This window comes from Budorcas taxicolor, chromosome X, assembly GCF_023091745.1.
Source record: "Budorcas taxicolor isolate Tak-1 chromosome X, Takin1.1, whole genome shotgun sequence".
Lineage (NCBI taxonomy): Eukaryota > Metazoa > Chordata > Mammalia > Artiodactyla > Bovidae > Budorcas > Budorcas taxicolor.
In genome coordinates, this window is record NC_068935.1 from 10220547 (window position 1) to 10234564 (window position 14018).

General features: G+C 39.9%; 1 pseudogene; it reads right to left on the minus strand.

The window, feature by feature from the left end:
* Positions 1-2994, minus strand: part of LOC128070117 (sodium/potassium-transporting ATPase subunit beta-3-like) — a 29073-nt pseudogene extending 26079 nt beyond the window's left edge.
* Positions 2995-14018: the final 11024 nt, after the last annotated feature.

Here is a 14018-nt window from a genome sequence, read left to right on the forward strand (position 1 = left end):
AAAATCTGATACATGCCAAATGAAAGAAGACACACACACACATATATCCCCCAAATACTGTATGAGTCCACTTCCATGAGGCACCTGGAGTATTCAAATTCATAGAGACAGAAAGCAGAACAGTGACTGCCAAGGCTGACGGAAACAGAAGAGTATTGTTTCATGAGCACAGAACAAGATGAAAAGCGTTCTGGAGATGGATGCTGATGATGGTTGTACAATAATCTAAATGTACTAGATACCACTAAACTGCACTTTAAAAGGATTATAATGGTAAATATTATGTATATTTTACAAATAAATAATACAGTCCATTGTAATAGAAATTGTGCAATACACTGGGGAATATCAAGCACCAGCCCCTAGGGAGAGTAGAGCACTCAGAGCCCCAGCAGCTTCAAAACACAAAGGAAAAGCTTTACAGTGATTCCAGGCTTCAGTATTTATCTCTGTTAACCCACCCCACACTCAAGTATAGGGATTACTCATGCACATGCATGAAAACTGGGAGGCGTGGCTCATGAGTGCCATCTTTTTTTTCACTGTATATATATTGTCTTTACCACTGAGCCACCAGAGAAGCCCACCTCTATCCAGTCACTATCAAATCTTGTTTTATTTTGAAAATGGTTAACCTAAGCAATTAGTTCTTTCTCACATTCATGGCCCTTTAATATGTCTTCTTCCTAGGTTCTATGTACTGGACTGGGGGATATATGGGGCTTCCCTGGTGGCTCAGTGGTAAAGAATCCACCTGCAATGCAGGAGATTCAGCTTTGGTCCCTGGGTCAGGAAGATCCCCTGGAGAAGGAAATAGCAACCCACTCCAGTATTCTTGCCTGCAGAATTCTATGGGCAGAGGAGCTTGGTGGGCTACAGTCCATGGGGCTGAAAAGAGTTGGACATGACTTAGTGACTAAACAACAACAGTGGATATATGCTGCTTCAGTTCTACAGACATCATAAGCCAGAGGGGAAGAGGATGGGTCAATGTGAAAGGGATTAAGAGATACAAACTTATATCTATAAAATAAATAAATTACATGAATGTAATGTGCACATTGGAGGAGGAAATGGCAACCCACTCCAGTATTCTTGCCTGGAGAATCCCAGGGACAGAGCAGCCTGTTGGGCTCCAGTCCGTGGGGTCACAAAGAGTTGGACATGACTGAGTGACTAAAACAACAACAGTGTACACATAGGGAATATAGTCAATAATATTGTTATAAGTTTGTATGGTGACTGATGATAACTGGACTTATGGTGGTGATCACTTCATAATGTATAAACTATTGAATCACTGTGTTGTGGTACACCCGAAATTAATATAACATTATACATTAATTATAACTCAACTTTTATAGAAAACGTAGGTTTGCTTTTTGAAAATAACGTAGACTGGAAGAAATAATCATATAAAGTTCATAGAAGGAGATGAAATACAGAATCAAAATGATGATCTTTTTATAGTTGCTCTCATCTCAGTGCTCATTATTAAATAGGCTCTTCATAATTTATATTTTTTATTAGAGTCCACAATCTGCTAAGTAAAAGTAGCAATAAGATATTTCATAAAGTATCATACAATTTAAATCTTATGAACTTACTTTCATAAAAAATTAAGTGCATATTCTTACCAGTTAACCTAAAAATGATATGACTCATCTATGGTCTAAAATAACATAAGAGATTTAGTTCCATCACTACAAATAATCCCCTCACTACATTTTTTACATATTTTACAGCAAAAATGTTGTGCTCTTAATAAAAAAAAATCCACAGACTAATTTAGAATGAAAAAAATAATTTTATAAAAATCCCAAGAAAATCTTTCAAGTCCACTTTTATTCTCCTTTTTTCTCCTCACATACAAAATTTCTCCACACACTGCATTTCTTGCAACTATAAAGGGATTTGATGTTGATCAGGTACCATTTTCTCTCCTAAAACTTTGCTGGCATCAAAATATGAAAGTTAACCAGTGTTAAATCTATAAAATATTTATATAGGACAGCACATTAAGCTTTAGATGCTTGGCAATTAAACCACATAAAAATTGGACAAGACCCCCATTCTGCATGTTCAGAATCAGGTGTTCACAGTCCCTATCGGCTGCCTGTATATAGCTCAACAGGCAGCAGAGGCAACAGGCAGTTACTTTGAAAGACATAGAACAGTATGATCTGGAAGCACATTATGAAGTTGCCACAGTGTCGTGTAGCAACCCCCTTTGTCCAAGGTGGTCTCATAATTCTAGAATGCAGGTCCAGCTGATACAAAATAAAGACAGACAACACATCATTTAGTCTGTGGAGACACCCTAACTCATCACTATGCACACTGATTCTGAACACAATTCGTCCTGAAAACTTGTCAAGAACACCCTGATGTTTTACATTGAGTAAAATCCATCTGCCTTGCACTTCACTGTAACTTTTTTGACAGTACTGCATGGGTCAAAGGTAATCTAGATGGCAACTAATGACTGTAGATGCCTCACATGCAGTTTTTTCTCATAATATGGAAAATATTTTAATTCTATAATTCCATTGGGAAGATAAGTTAATAAAGTTGCTATGTTTTCATCCTTCAAAATATATTCTATAGTTGATTCTCTTTGAGGCTTTAATCCAATTACTCTGCTCATTTTCACATGAATACAAGGGTTTCCTCTGATATAGCCAAACTCAGGATCATCCACAGCACTGCATGCTTGAAGTAAGGCAGTAAGAAACATGACATGCAACATAAACTGGACTTCTCTGTTCAAAAGGCACTTCATCAGGGCAAACTGAGATTCTTTCATTTTTCCAAGTCATATGGCTTTAGGTCTTCAATGTACCCTTTATAGGAGTCTGGATCAGACAAACTGAATGAATATTCCAACACAGTCACTGATTTTGGAAAAAAATGTAAGTCCTGAACTATCTGGTCACGGTATTTTGGAAACTCATGGTTCGGATTCTGAAACAGCCCACCTTGCCAGGAACCCATAAAAGACTGGGTAAAAAAAAAAAAAAAAAGAGCAAGATCAAACCTTTTTAAAGGGTCTTTTCACTGTTCAAATACAAGAGCATTTTCGTGTATGATGTACTTGTATGATTAACTCACTACTGTACATTCAGGCAAATCACATACTCAAGACTCCTCTGACTGGTTGGGGTGGCAGTGTGAGTCACAAGCCAGCTGCAGGAGTGGAAATTTTCTCTTCCTGGGAGTGGGGCAGGGTCTGGCTTCCTTGAACCGCTTAGTGCCTCCACCAGGACCTCTCAGTACAAAGGCAGGCTATGTGCAAAGGAAGCCCAGGGTGCTCCGGTCACAGGCTCTGGGCTCCAGGAAGGGGTCCCCCAGCTTCCCGGCGCCACTCAGGAAGGGAGGCTCAGGTTCACTGGAGCCGTCTTACAGGCTGCCTACCACAACATCATTTGCTCATCTCTCTATATTTTGGTTCCTGACAATGCTTTCATATATCATGAGAATTAGCCCTAAATAATTTGCAAGTATTTAACCATTTCAGACAAACTTTGCTGGGATGTTGTTGTTTGCCATAGACTGCTTTAAATTTTTCAGTAATAGAATCCTTTAAAAGTAATACAGCTGGGCTTCCCTGGTGGCTCAGTGGTAAACAATCCACCTGCCAATGCAGGAGTTATGGGTTCCCTCTCTAGTTCCAGGAAGATCTCACATGCCTCTGAGCAACTTAAACCCATGCACCACAACTACAGGGCCTGTTCTCTGGAGCCCAGGAACCACAGCTATGGAAGCTGGAGTGCCCTAGAGACTGCGGGAGGAGGCTCCACAGTGAGAAGAGAAGCCGCCGCAGTAAGGAGCCCATGCACCACAACTAAAGTAGCCCCCTCTTTCTACAGCTAGAGAAACCCTGCAAGGGGCAGTGAAGATCCACTGCAACCAAAATAAACAAATGCAATTATTTTTAAATTAAAGAAATAAATAATTTTTAAAGTAATACCACTCACTATAAAAAATAATAGAAAGCATTATCCTGGCCACCATTGGTTGCCCAGCAAGACTAGAGTATTCAGAGCTTGTAGCATCGGGACACAGTGAGAAAACTTGAGAGTAATTCTAGGTTTCTGGAATTACTGGTTTACTGAGCAGGTATTTATAAGACAGTTTCCTTGATTTACTTAACCTCTCCTAATTTCCCATAGTTTGGTCTGAATTAAGGGTTTAACAAGAAGTAGCTTGAAAAAGAGCTCTTAAGATCAATGGAAATCTTGGGAGCTTGGGGCTTAATGCTTCACCTATAGGGCTCCCCACAATGGTGAAATCACAATGCTATACGACCTGTTCTGTAGACCAGTGACTAGTCACCTCACACTTTAGGAGAGTGAAATAGTGTCAGCCACTCTCTGAGTCTGTGGCCTAAATCATGGGCCTGGGCACACTGCACACTGTGTCTCCTTTGCTGTGACTCAGGGCCATGTATCTCCACAGTCCTCTCAGCTCATGGGGATTTTCCAGGCACTCATAAAAGGTAAATGTCACTTTTGTTTGTTTATTATTATTCTCATCAGTAGTTCTCCAGCTGTGATCCCCAGACCAGCAGCGTCAGCATCACCTAGGAACTTGTTAGAATAATCTTGGCCCTCAACCAGAGTTGAAGCCCAGTAATGAGTGTTTATACAACCTACAGATGACACAAGGTAGTTTGAGAACCACTGCTCTAAATCTAGAAATGACTGCTAAATTGTATATGTTATCACCTCTCTGAACCTCAGTCTTCTCAGTGGATATGACAAAATCCCCCACTTTACCACAGAGGTGTGAGGAATAAAAGGGAAATCCTTTGCAAATGGTATCTGTTGACACTTCTGTGTTGTAAGACAAATTACCTCCTGGAGCTGGGAAAATAATAGAAAATCCTTATACTATTTCCTTTTAAAAAAAATATAGTCTTTAAAAAATGTGCTTTCTTTTCCTCCTGGCTTTATCTGTCAGGAGACTATAATAGTGAGATCTATTTTTAAATCTCTGGTACACAATAGGACTTCAACAAGCATTAGTCCTGGCCTGCCCTGCTTTCTTTCTTACATAAAACTAACATAGAATAAGCTACATTGACATAAACTACATAGAATATAGATATCAGAGATAGCATCCGGAAATGTAACCAATAAGTAAAGTATACATAAGTTTACATAGTGTATGAAACTTTGGTGTAAGTGTCTTCATTGTAGGAGGAGTCCTAAGAGAAGAAAATACTCCTGCCATTTCCTTTTATTCCAGGTGCTTACTTGGCCATATTAGTTTAGCTCAAGTTTAACACTGGAGAGGAATCATTTCCGCCTGATCAGTGTGGCTAGAGGTTTCACTTGAGCCATAGGCCTAATACAAACATTGCCATCTTGCCTAGAACATTGTCTGTAACATACCACCCCCTCAGTACATGGGAATGAATGAATGAATGAATGAATGACAGTGACTCTTGAGCTCAGTCTCTGGATGGTCACCCATCTCTTCATACAGAGGGCTACAATCATGACCTCTGGTAAATGGAAAGAAGCAGGAGTTTTTAAATTATTATTATTTTTTATTTTTGGCCTCTTGACATGTGTCATCTTAATTCCCAGACCAGGGATTGAACCCATGTCCCCTTCAGAGGAAGCATAGAAACCTTAACCACTGGACCACCAGGGAAGCCCATGAAGCAGGTTTTGACGACCTCTGTGTATCAGGCTTTGTTCTAGGTGTTCAAGATACATTAGTGAACAAAACAAAATGTTTTCTCTCTATGCAGCTTACATACTAAATTCTAAAGCTGTAGAGGACGAAGCAGACAACATATACCGTAATGTCCGGTAATGATGAGTGCTATGAATGTGTATGTGGATATGAGGCTTAGCAAACAGAATTATCATTCTATCAGCAGCTTAGAGAAATGACTGATGCCAGTTCTGAGGTATTTAATGTACAAAGTAAGTCAAGAATATCTTGTCATATCATTTAGCAAAGAAAGTGAAAGTGAAGTCGCTCAGTCGTGTCCGACTCTTTGCGACCCCATGGACTCTAGCCTATCAGGGTCCTCTGTCCATGGGATTCTCCAAGCAAGAATACTGGAGTGGGTTGCCATTCCCTTCTCCAGGGGATCTTCCCAACCCAGGGATAGAACCTGGGTCTCCCGCATTGCAGGCAGACACTTTATCATCTGAGCCACCAGGGAAGCCCATCATTTAGCAAAGAAGCTGTCAAAGATTACTGGGGAAAAAAATAAAAGAATACAGAGATCATGTCAAAAGGACACCAGATATAACCTGACAAGTCTTCCACTGCCTAAGAGAAAACTCGAGCATAGAAAAAGACCATAAGAGGGACTTCTCTGGTGGTCCAGTGGCTAAGACTCCACACTCCCAATGCAAAGGACCTGGGTTTGGTCTTTAGTCAAGGAACTAGATCCCATATGCTGCAACTAAGAGTTCGTATGCTGAAAAAAAATCCCACAGGCTGCAACTAAAGATTTCACACCCTGCATGCCACAACTAAGACCCAGCACAGTCAAATAAATCAATATTTTTAAAAGACTGTAAGAGATTGAAACACATTGAATATATTTTCTAAACTGTCAAGACACTTCTCAGAAAAAAAGATATATAAATGACTTAATTATGAAAGAATATTCAACCTCACTTATAATAAGAAAAGTATAAATTAAAACTAAAATGAGATACAATCTCTCACTTATCAGATTGGCAAAAAGTCAAAGGTTTGACCACATAGTCTTTGGTGATACTGTGAACAGGAACTCTCATGCTTTGATCATAGGAAGGTAAAATAGTACCACCCGAGTGGAGGAAAGAAAGTGAAAGAAAGTGAAGTTGCTCAGTCGTGTCCAACTGTTTGCAACCCCGTGGACTGTAGCCTATCAGGATCCTCTGTCCATGGGATTCTCCAGGCAAGAATACTGGAATGGGTTGCCATTTCCTTCTCCAGGGGATCTTCCCAACCCAGGGATTGAACCCAGGTCTCCTGCATTGCAGGCGGGTGCTTTATCATCTGAGCTACCAGGGAAGCCCAGTGGAGGGGAAGTTGTCAAATCTTGCAAAATTACATATGGCATTTTTCCCTTTACCCAGTAATCCCACTTCAAGGAATGTATCCCAAGGATAAACTGGCAAAAATACAATAAGGAATATGAAATAGACTATTCACTGCAGTTCTATATATAATGGCAGAAAGTTACCCAAAAAATTCATGAGTAAAGGACTGAGAGTATTATGTAGCTGTAAAAAGAATAAGGAATATATACTTTATATCCTGCTTTGGAATGACTCCTTGGTATATTGTTAAGGTGGGGGAAAAAAAGGTGGAAAAAAGCACGTATTACTATAATATGCTACCATTTATCTAAAAAGGAAGAGAGGGATAAGTACTGTCGTCTAAAAAAAGATGTACAACTTGAGAGTTGTGAATTAAGTTTTATTTGGGGCAAAATGAGGACTGCTGCCTGGGAGGCAGCATCTCAGATAGCTCCGAGAGACTGCTCCAAAGCAGCAGTGGGGGAAAGTCAATATATAAGGTATTGGTGAAGGGGAAGTTCAATACAATGAAACATTCATTTTACAAAAGGTTTTTTGTTAATCATGAGGGTCTGATGGCATCATGAAGGGATTTAGTGCTTCTCTAGACATGAGGAGATGTAAGGATTGAGATCACAAAATCTGTTCCTAAAAACATCCAACTATCTAAAGGAGTGGTGGCTGCCCGGGCACAGGAGGGCCTAGAGAAGCTATTCCATGTTCAAGGGCAGGAGGGGCGGCGGTGAGGAGATACCCCTTGTTCAAGGTAAGGAGTAGTGGCTGCGCTTTGCTGGAGCAGCTATGAAGAGATACCCCACGTCCAAGGTAAGAGAAACCCAAGTAAGAAGGTAGGTGTTGCAAGAGGGTATCAGAGGGCAGACACACTGAAACCATAATCACAGAAAACTAGTCAATCTAATCACACTAGGACACAGCCTTGTCTAACTCAATGAAAGTAAGCTACGCCTGTGTGGCCACCCAAGACGGGCAAGTCAGGGTGGAGAGGTCTGAGAGAATGTGGTCCACTGGAGAAGGGAATGGCAAACCACTTCAGTATTCTTGCCTTGAGAACCCCATGAACAGTATAAAAAGGCAAAATGATAGGATACTGAAAGAGGAACTCCCCAGGTCAGTAGGTGCCCAATATGCTACTGGAGATCAGGGGAGAAATAACTCCAGAAAGAATGAAGGGATGGAGCCAAAGCAAAAACAATACCCAGCTGTGGATGTGACTGGTGATAGAAGCAAGCTCCAATGCTCTAAAGAGCAATATTGCATAGGAACCTGGAATGTCAGGTCCATGAATCAAGGCAAATTGGAAATGGTCAAACAAGAGATGGCAAGAGTGAACATCAACATTCTAGGAATCAGTGAACTAAAATGGACTGGAATGGGTGAATTTAACTCAGATGACCATTGTATCTACTACTGCGGGCAGAAATCCCTTAGAAGAAATGGAGTAGCCATCATGGTCAACAAAAGAGTCTGAAATGCAGTACTTGGATGTAATCTCAAAAATGACAGAATGATCTCTGTTTCTTTCCAAGGCAAACCATTCAGTATCACAGTTATCCAAGTCTATGCCCCAACCAGTAACACTGAAGAAGCTGAAGATGAGCAGTTCTATGAAGACCTACAAGACCTTTTAGAACTAACACCCAAAAAAGATGTCCTTTTCATTATACGGGACTGGAATTCAAAAGTAGGAAGTCAAGAATCACCTAGAGTAACAGGCAAATTTGGCCTTGGTATACAGAATGAAGCAGGGCAAAGACTAATGGAGTTTTGCCAAGAAAATACACTGGTCATAGCAAACACCCTCTTCCAAAAACACAAGAGAAGACTCTATACATGGACATCACCAGATGGTCAACACTGAAATCAGATTCATTATATTCTTTGTAGCCAAAGATGAAGAAGTTCTATAGAGTCAACAAAAACGACCAGGAGCTGACTGTGGCTCAGATCATGAACTCCTTATTACCAAATTCAGACTCAAATTCGAGAAGGTAGGGAAAACCACTAGACCATTCAGGTATGACCTAAATCAAATCCCTTATGATTATACAGTGGAAGTGAGAAATAGATTTAAGGGTCTAGATCTGATACATAGAGTGCCTGATGAACTATGGAATGAGGTTCGTGACATTGTACAGGAGACAAGGATCAAGACCATCCCCATGGAAAAGAAATGCAAAAAAGCAAAATGGCTGTCTGGGGAGGCCTTACAAATAGCTCTGAAAAGAAGAGAGGTGAAAAGCCAAGGAGAAAAGGAAAGATATAAGCATCTGAATGCAGAGTTCCAAAGAATAGCAAGAAGACATAAGAAAGCCTTCTTCAGGGATCAATGCAAACAAATAGAGGAAAACAACAGAATGGGAAAGACTAGAGATCTCGTCAAGAAAATTAGAGATACCAAGGGAACATTTCATGCAAAGATGGCACAATAAAGGACAGAAATGGTATGGACCTAACAGAAGCAGAAGATATTAAGAAGAGGTGACAAAAATACACAGAAGAACTGTACAAAAAAGATCTTCATGACCCACATAATCATGGTGTGATCACTCACCTAGAGCCAAACATCTTGGAATGTGATGTCAAGTGGGCCTTAGAAAGCATCACTATGAAAAAAGCTAGTGGAGGTGATGGAATTCCAGTTGAGCTGTTTCAAATCCTGAAAGATGATGCTGTGAAAGTGCTGCACTCAATATGCCAGCAAATTTGGAATACTCAGCAGTGGCCACAGGACTGGAAAAGGTCAGTTTTCATTCCAATCCCAAAGAAAGGCAATATCAAAGAATGCTCAAACTACCAAACAATTGCACTCATCTCACATGCTAGTAAAGTAACGCTCAAAATTCTCCAAGCCAGGCTTCAGCAATACGTGAACCGTGAACTTCCAGATGTTCAAGCTGGATTTAGAAAAGGCAGAGGAACCAGAGATCAAATAGCCAACATCCGCTGGATCATGGAAAAAGCAAGAGAGTTCCAGAAAAACATCTATTTCTGCTTGATTGACTATGCCAAAGCCTTTGACTGTGTGGATCACAATAAACTGTGGAAAATTCTGAAAGAGATGGGAATACCAGACCACCTGACCTGCCTCTTGAGAAATCTATATGCAGGTCAGGAAGCAACTGTTGGAACTGGACATGGAACAACAGACTGGTTCCAAACAGGAAAAGGAGTACGTCAAGCCTGTATATTGTCACTGTGCTAGAGCCAAGTTCTGCTCAAATCAATCCCCACCCAGTTCAAGAGATACACAGTAAACACAGGAGTCAAAGGGGTTCAAAGTTCATGGGGTTGCAAAGAGTCGGACATGACTGAGCGACTGAACTAAACTGAACTGAACTGATCTAAAGATCTGTCCCACCAAATTCCCTGGAGCACAGAGTGCCTCACTCCACCCTGAACCCCCTCAGGGATTGTTGAAATTCAACAGCTATAGCAGCACAGGGTTCAATCATTGTAGAGGCAGATGGCAAATACCTTTGTTGCTCAGTCATTGGCAATGCTCTTCAGTTCAGTCAGTTCAGTTGCTCAGTCTTGTCCAACTCTGCAATCCCATGAATTGCAGCACGCCAGGCCTCCCCGTCCATCACCAACTCCCGGAGTCCACCCAAACCCATGTCCATTGAGTCGGTGATGCCATCCAACCATCTCATCCTCTGTCGTCCCCTTCTCCTCCTGCCCCCAATCCCCCCTAGCATCAGGGTCTTTTCAAATGAGTCAGCTCTTTGCATCAGGTGGCCAAAGTATTGGAGTTTCAGCTTCAACATCAGTCCTTCCAATGAACACCCAGGACTGATCTCTTTTATGATGGACTAGTTGGATCTCCTTGCAGTCCAAGGGACTCTCAAGAGTCTTCTCCAACACCACAATTCAAAAGCATCAATTCTTCAGCACTCAGCTTTCTTTATAGTCCAACTCTCACATCCATACATGACCACTGGAAAAACCATAGCCTTGACTAGACGGACCTTAGTCGGCAAAGTAATGTCTATGCTTTTTATTATGTTATCTAGGTTGGTCATAACTTTTCTTCCAATGAGTAAGCATCTTTTAATTTCATGGCTACAGTCACCATCTGCAGTGATTTTGGAGCCCCCAAAAAATAAAGTCAGCCACTGTTTCCACTCTTTCCCCATCTATTTCCCATGAATTGATGGGATTGGATGCCATGATCTTCGTTTTCTGAATGTTGAGCTTTAAGCCAACTTTTTCACTCTCTTCTTTCACTTTTATCAAGAGGCTCTTTAGTTCTTCTTCACTTTCTGCCATAAGGGTGGTGTCATCTGCGTATCTGAGGTTATTGATATTTCTCCCGGCAATCTTGATTCCAGCTTGTGTTTCTTCCAGTCCAGCTTTTCTCGTGATGTACACTGCATATAAGTTAAATAAGCAGGGTGACAATATACAGCCTTGACGTACTCCTTTTCCTACTTGGAACCAGTCTGTTGTTCCATGTCCAGTTCTAACTGTTGCTTCCTGACCTGCATACAGGTTTCTCAAAAGGCAGGTCAGGTGGTCTGGTATTCCCATCTCTTTCAGAATTTTCCACAGTTTATTGTGATCCACACAGTCGAAGGTTTTGGCAATGCTCTTGGTACGTGCCAATTTGTGGTTGACAGTATGTAGATGACAGAGATAGACAATGATAGCTAGATAGATTCCTGATATCAAATTAAAATGATGGGCATACTTCTCATCCATTTCATCTGGTTCTCCCTTTGCTCCCATCTTGGGCCCCTGGAGTTCAGGCTATGGGATTGGCAGCAGCAAGGTAGCCTAGCTTTGCTAAAACCCCTAGGCACCCAGCCATACATCTTCCCCATTGAAGCCACCACCTAGATTTCTAAGAGGGTCAGTTTAGCTGAAGAGGCAATAAGGGAAGAGGCAATAAGGAAAGAGGCCAAGAGGAGACTCATAGATTATAGCCAAACCTGTCCCTTCCAACGTTGAAACTAAGCCAGAAACAAAAGGCAACAAGAAAGAATAAAGCTTCAGGAAAAATGTGCAAGCAAAGGAGGAGAAAAATGGAAATCTACTAGGACTGGGGTGGTTAACCAAGACACTAAAGACTGCAGGAAAGAAAAAACAACAAAAAAAGGAGAGCATGGCCTCCAATGCAGCAGGATATAAAGAAGTCAAGTCAGTCTGGCATACTTAAACCAAGTCTTATCAGTGGTCCCAGCACCTTCTTCCCTCAACAATATGGAGGAAAGATTGTTTTTTTTTTAAATCACCTATTTAGCATATGCAAATGTTTGGTAGTTCCAGAGACATATTTTTTAATATAAATTTATTTATTTTAATTGAAGAAGGAAGAAATTCCACTTCATCTTATTTAAAAAGCATGTTTAGATAAGTATAAATGCTTCTTTTTGGAGGTGAAGTCATGAACTGGCTGTTTGTTTTTCTGTAAAGCCATAAATTAGTGAGATATTGAATTAAAGGAAGCTTTGACTGCCTGTGTGTCAGCTTAGCATTCCATAGACTGAAGGCAAGGGTAGTGTTTACATCCTGTTACACAAAGTCTATCTAAATGGTAATTTAGAGCTGCAATCAGGCAGTTAACTTGTCATAAATAATTAAAGCCATTTATTTATGTTGTTTCATCAATTATCATATCAGAAAGCAAAGAAAGCTGTCAAAGACAATTTGGATAATGTCAAAAGCATTCAGGAACTAACTTGAAAAGGGCCACAATGACAATTAGAATATCATTAAGAATAAAAACTGCAGTTACCTCATGAATTGAAACATATCAAAAATGTTAAAAACCAATGAGTTGATAACGATTTCAAAAAATATATCCATTGGTCACCTTTACAGGATGATGCTAAGGGAATCCAAGCTGCCCCTCAGAGTGATGAAATAGTTTTCGAGAGGAATATTTCCTGTATAGACATATCCCAACTGGTAAATGAAGGAAGAATTATAGAACTGGAATATCACAATCTTATAAACCTCTAATGAAATAATGAATCTGGGTAATGATTATCAATGGCCACTAATATCCTAGAAAAGAGACTCAGCCAGATATTCTGTACCTCTCTATGGAAAGAAACATACACCAAATTTATGAAATATTCCTGCTCCCCCAAAAATCAGTCTTTGAATCAGATCAAAGCTCTAGGTCTACCAGCTTACAGGAAGTATAAGGAACAAAAGAATATGCTAATCAACATTTCAGAGATATGATCAGCAAAATCCAAAATGTGAGAAAGTTTACAGGATAAACAACCTTTTTCTTCAACAAATAAATTGAAATAATTTTAAAATAAAAACAGAGACAGGGAACCAATGAATTGAGAGACCTATGAGACATCCACGAAATACAACATATGGAGCTTATTTGATTCCTGTTTCAAACAAACTATAAAAGAAAAATTACTCATTCAGGAAAATTGGAATACTAAATGGAAATATCATAATATTAAGAAATATTGTTAATTGTTTTATGTTATTCATATCCAATTTTTTCTTTAAAGTCTATACTGTTTGGATGGATTAAATATGATTGACTATAAATTGATAATTATTGAAGTTGGTTGGTGAGAATATGGTAATCCATTACTATCTACTTTTATGTATATATGTTTGAAAAGATCCATAAGAAAAAATAAGAAGCATACATCTATAGTGTCCCTAATATAAATTCATGCCCTTACTAAGAGTTGAACTAATCCTGAACATAAATGCACCATTGCTCTAGTTTGGTAGAAATGCAATAACAAGGTCAGAAAAAGAAGTATAATTAAACAAATTATGAAGGTCAAGGACAGTAAGTTAAAAAAAAAAACATAAGCTAAACCCTTTGGCCATTGATAGGCACTAAAGATGTTAACACGATGAAAGGAATACTAGAACTTTTCAGGCTTCCCTAGTAGCTCAGATGGTAAAGAATCTGTCTGCAATGCAGGAGACCTGGGTTTGCTCCCTGGGTGGGGAAGATCCCCTGGAGAAGGGAAT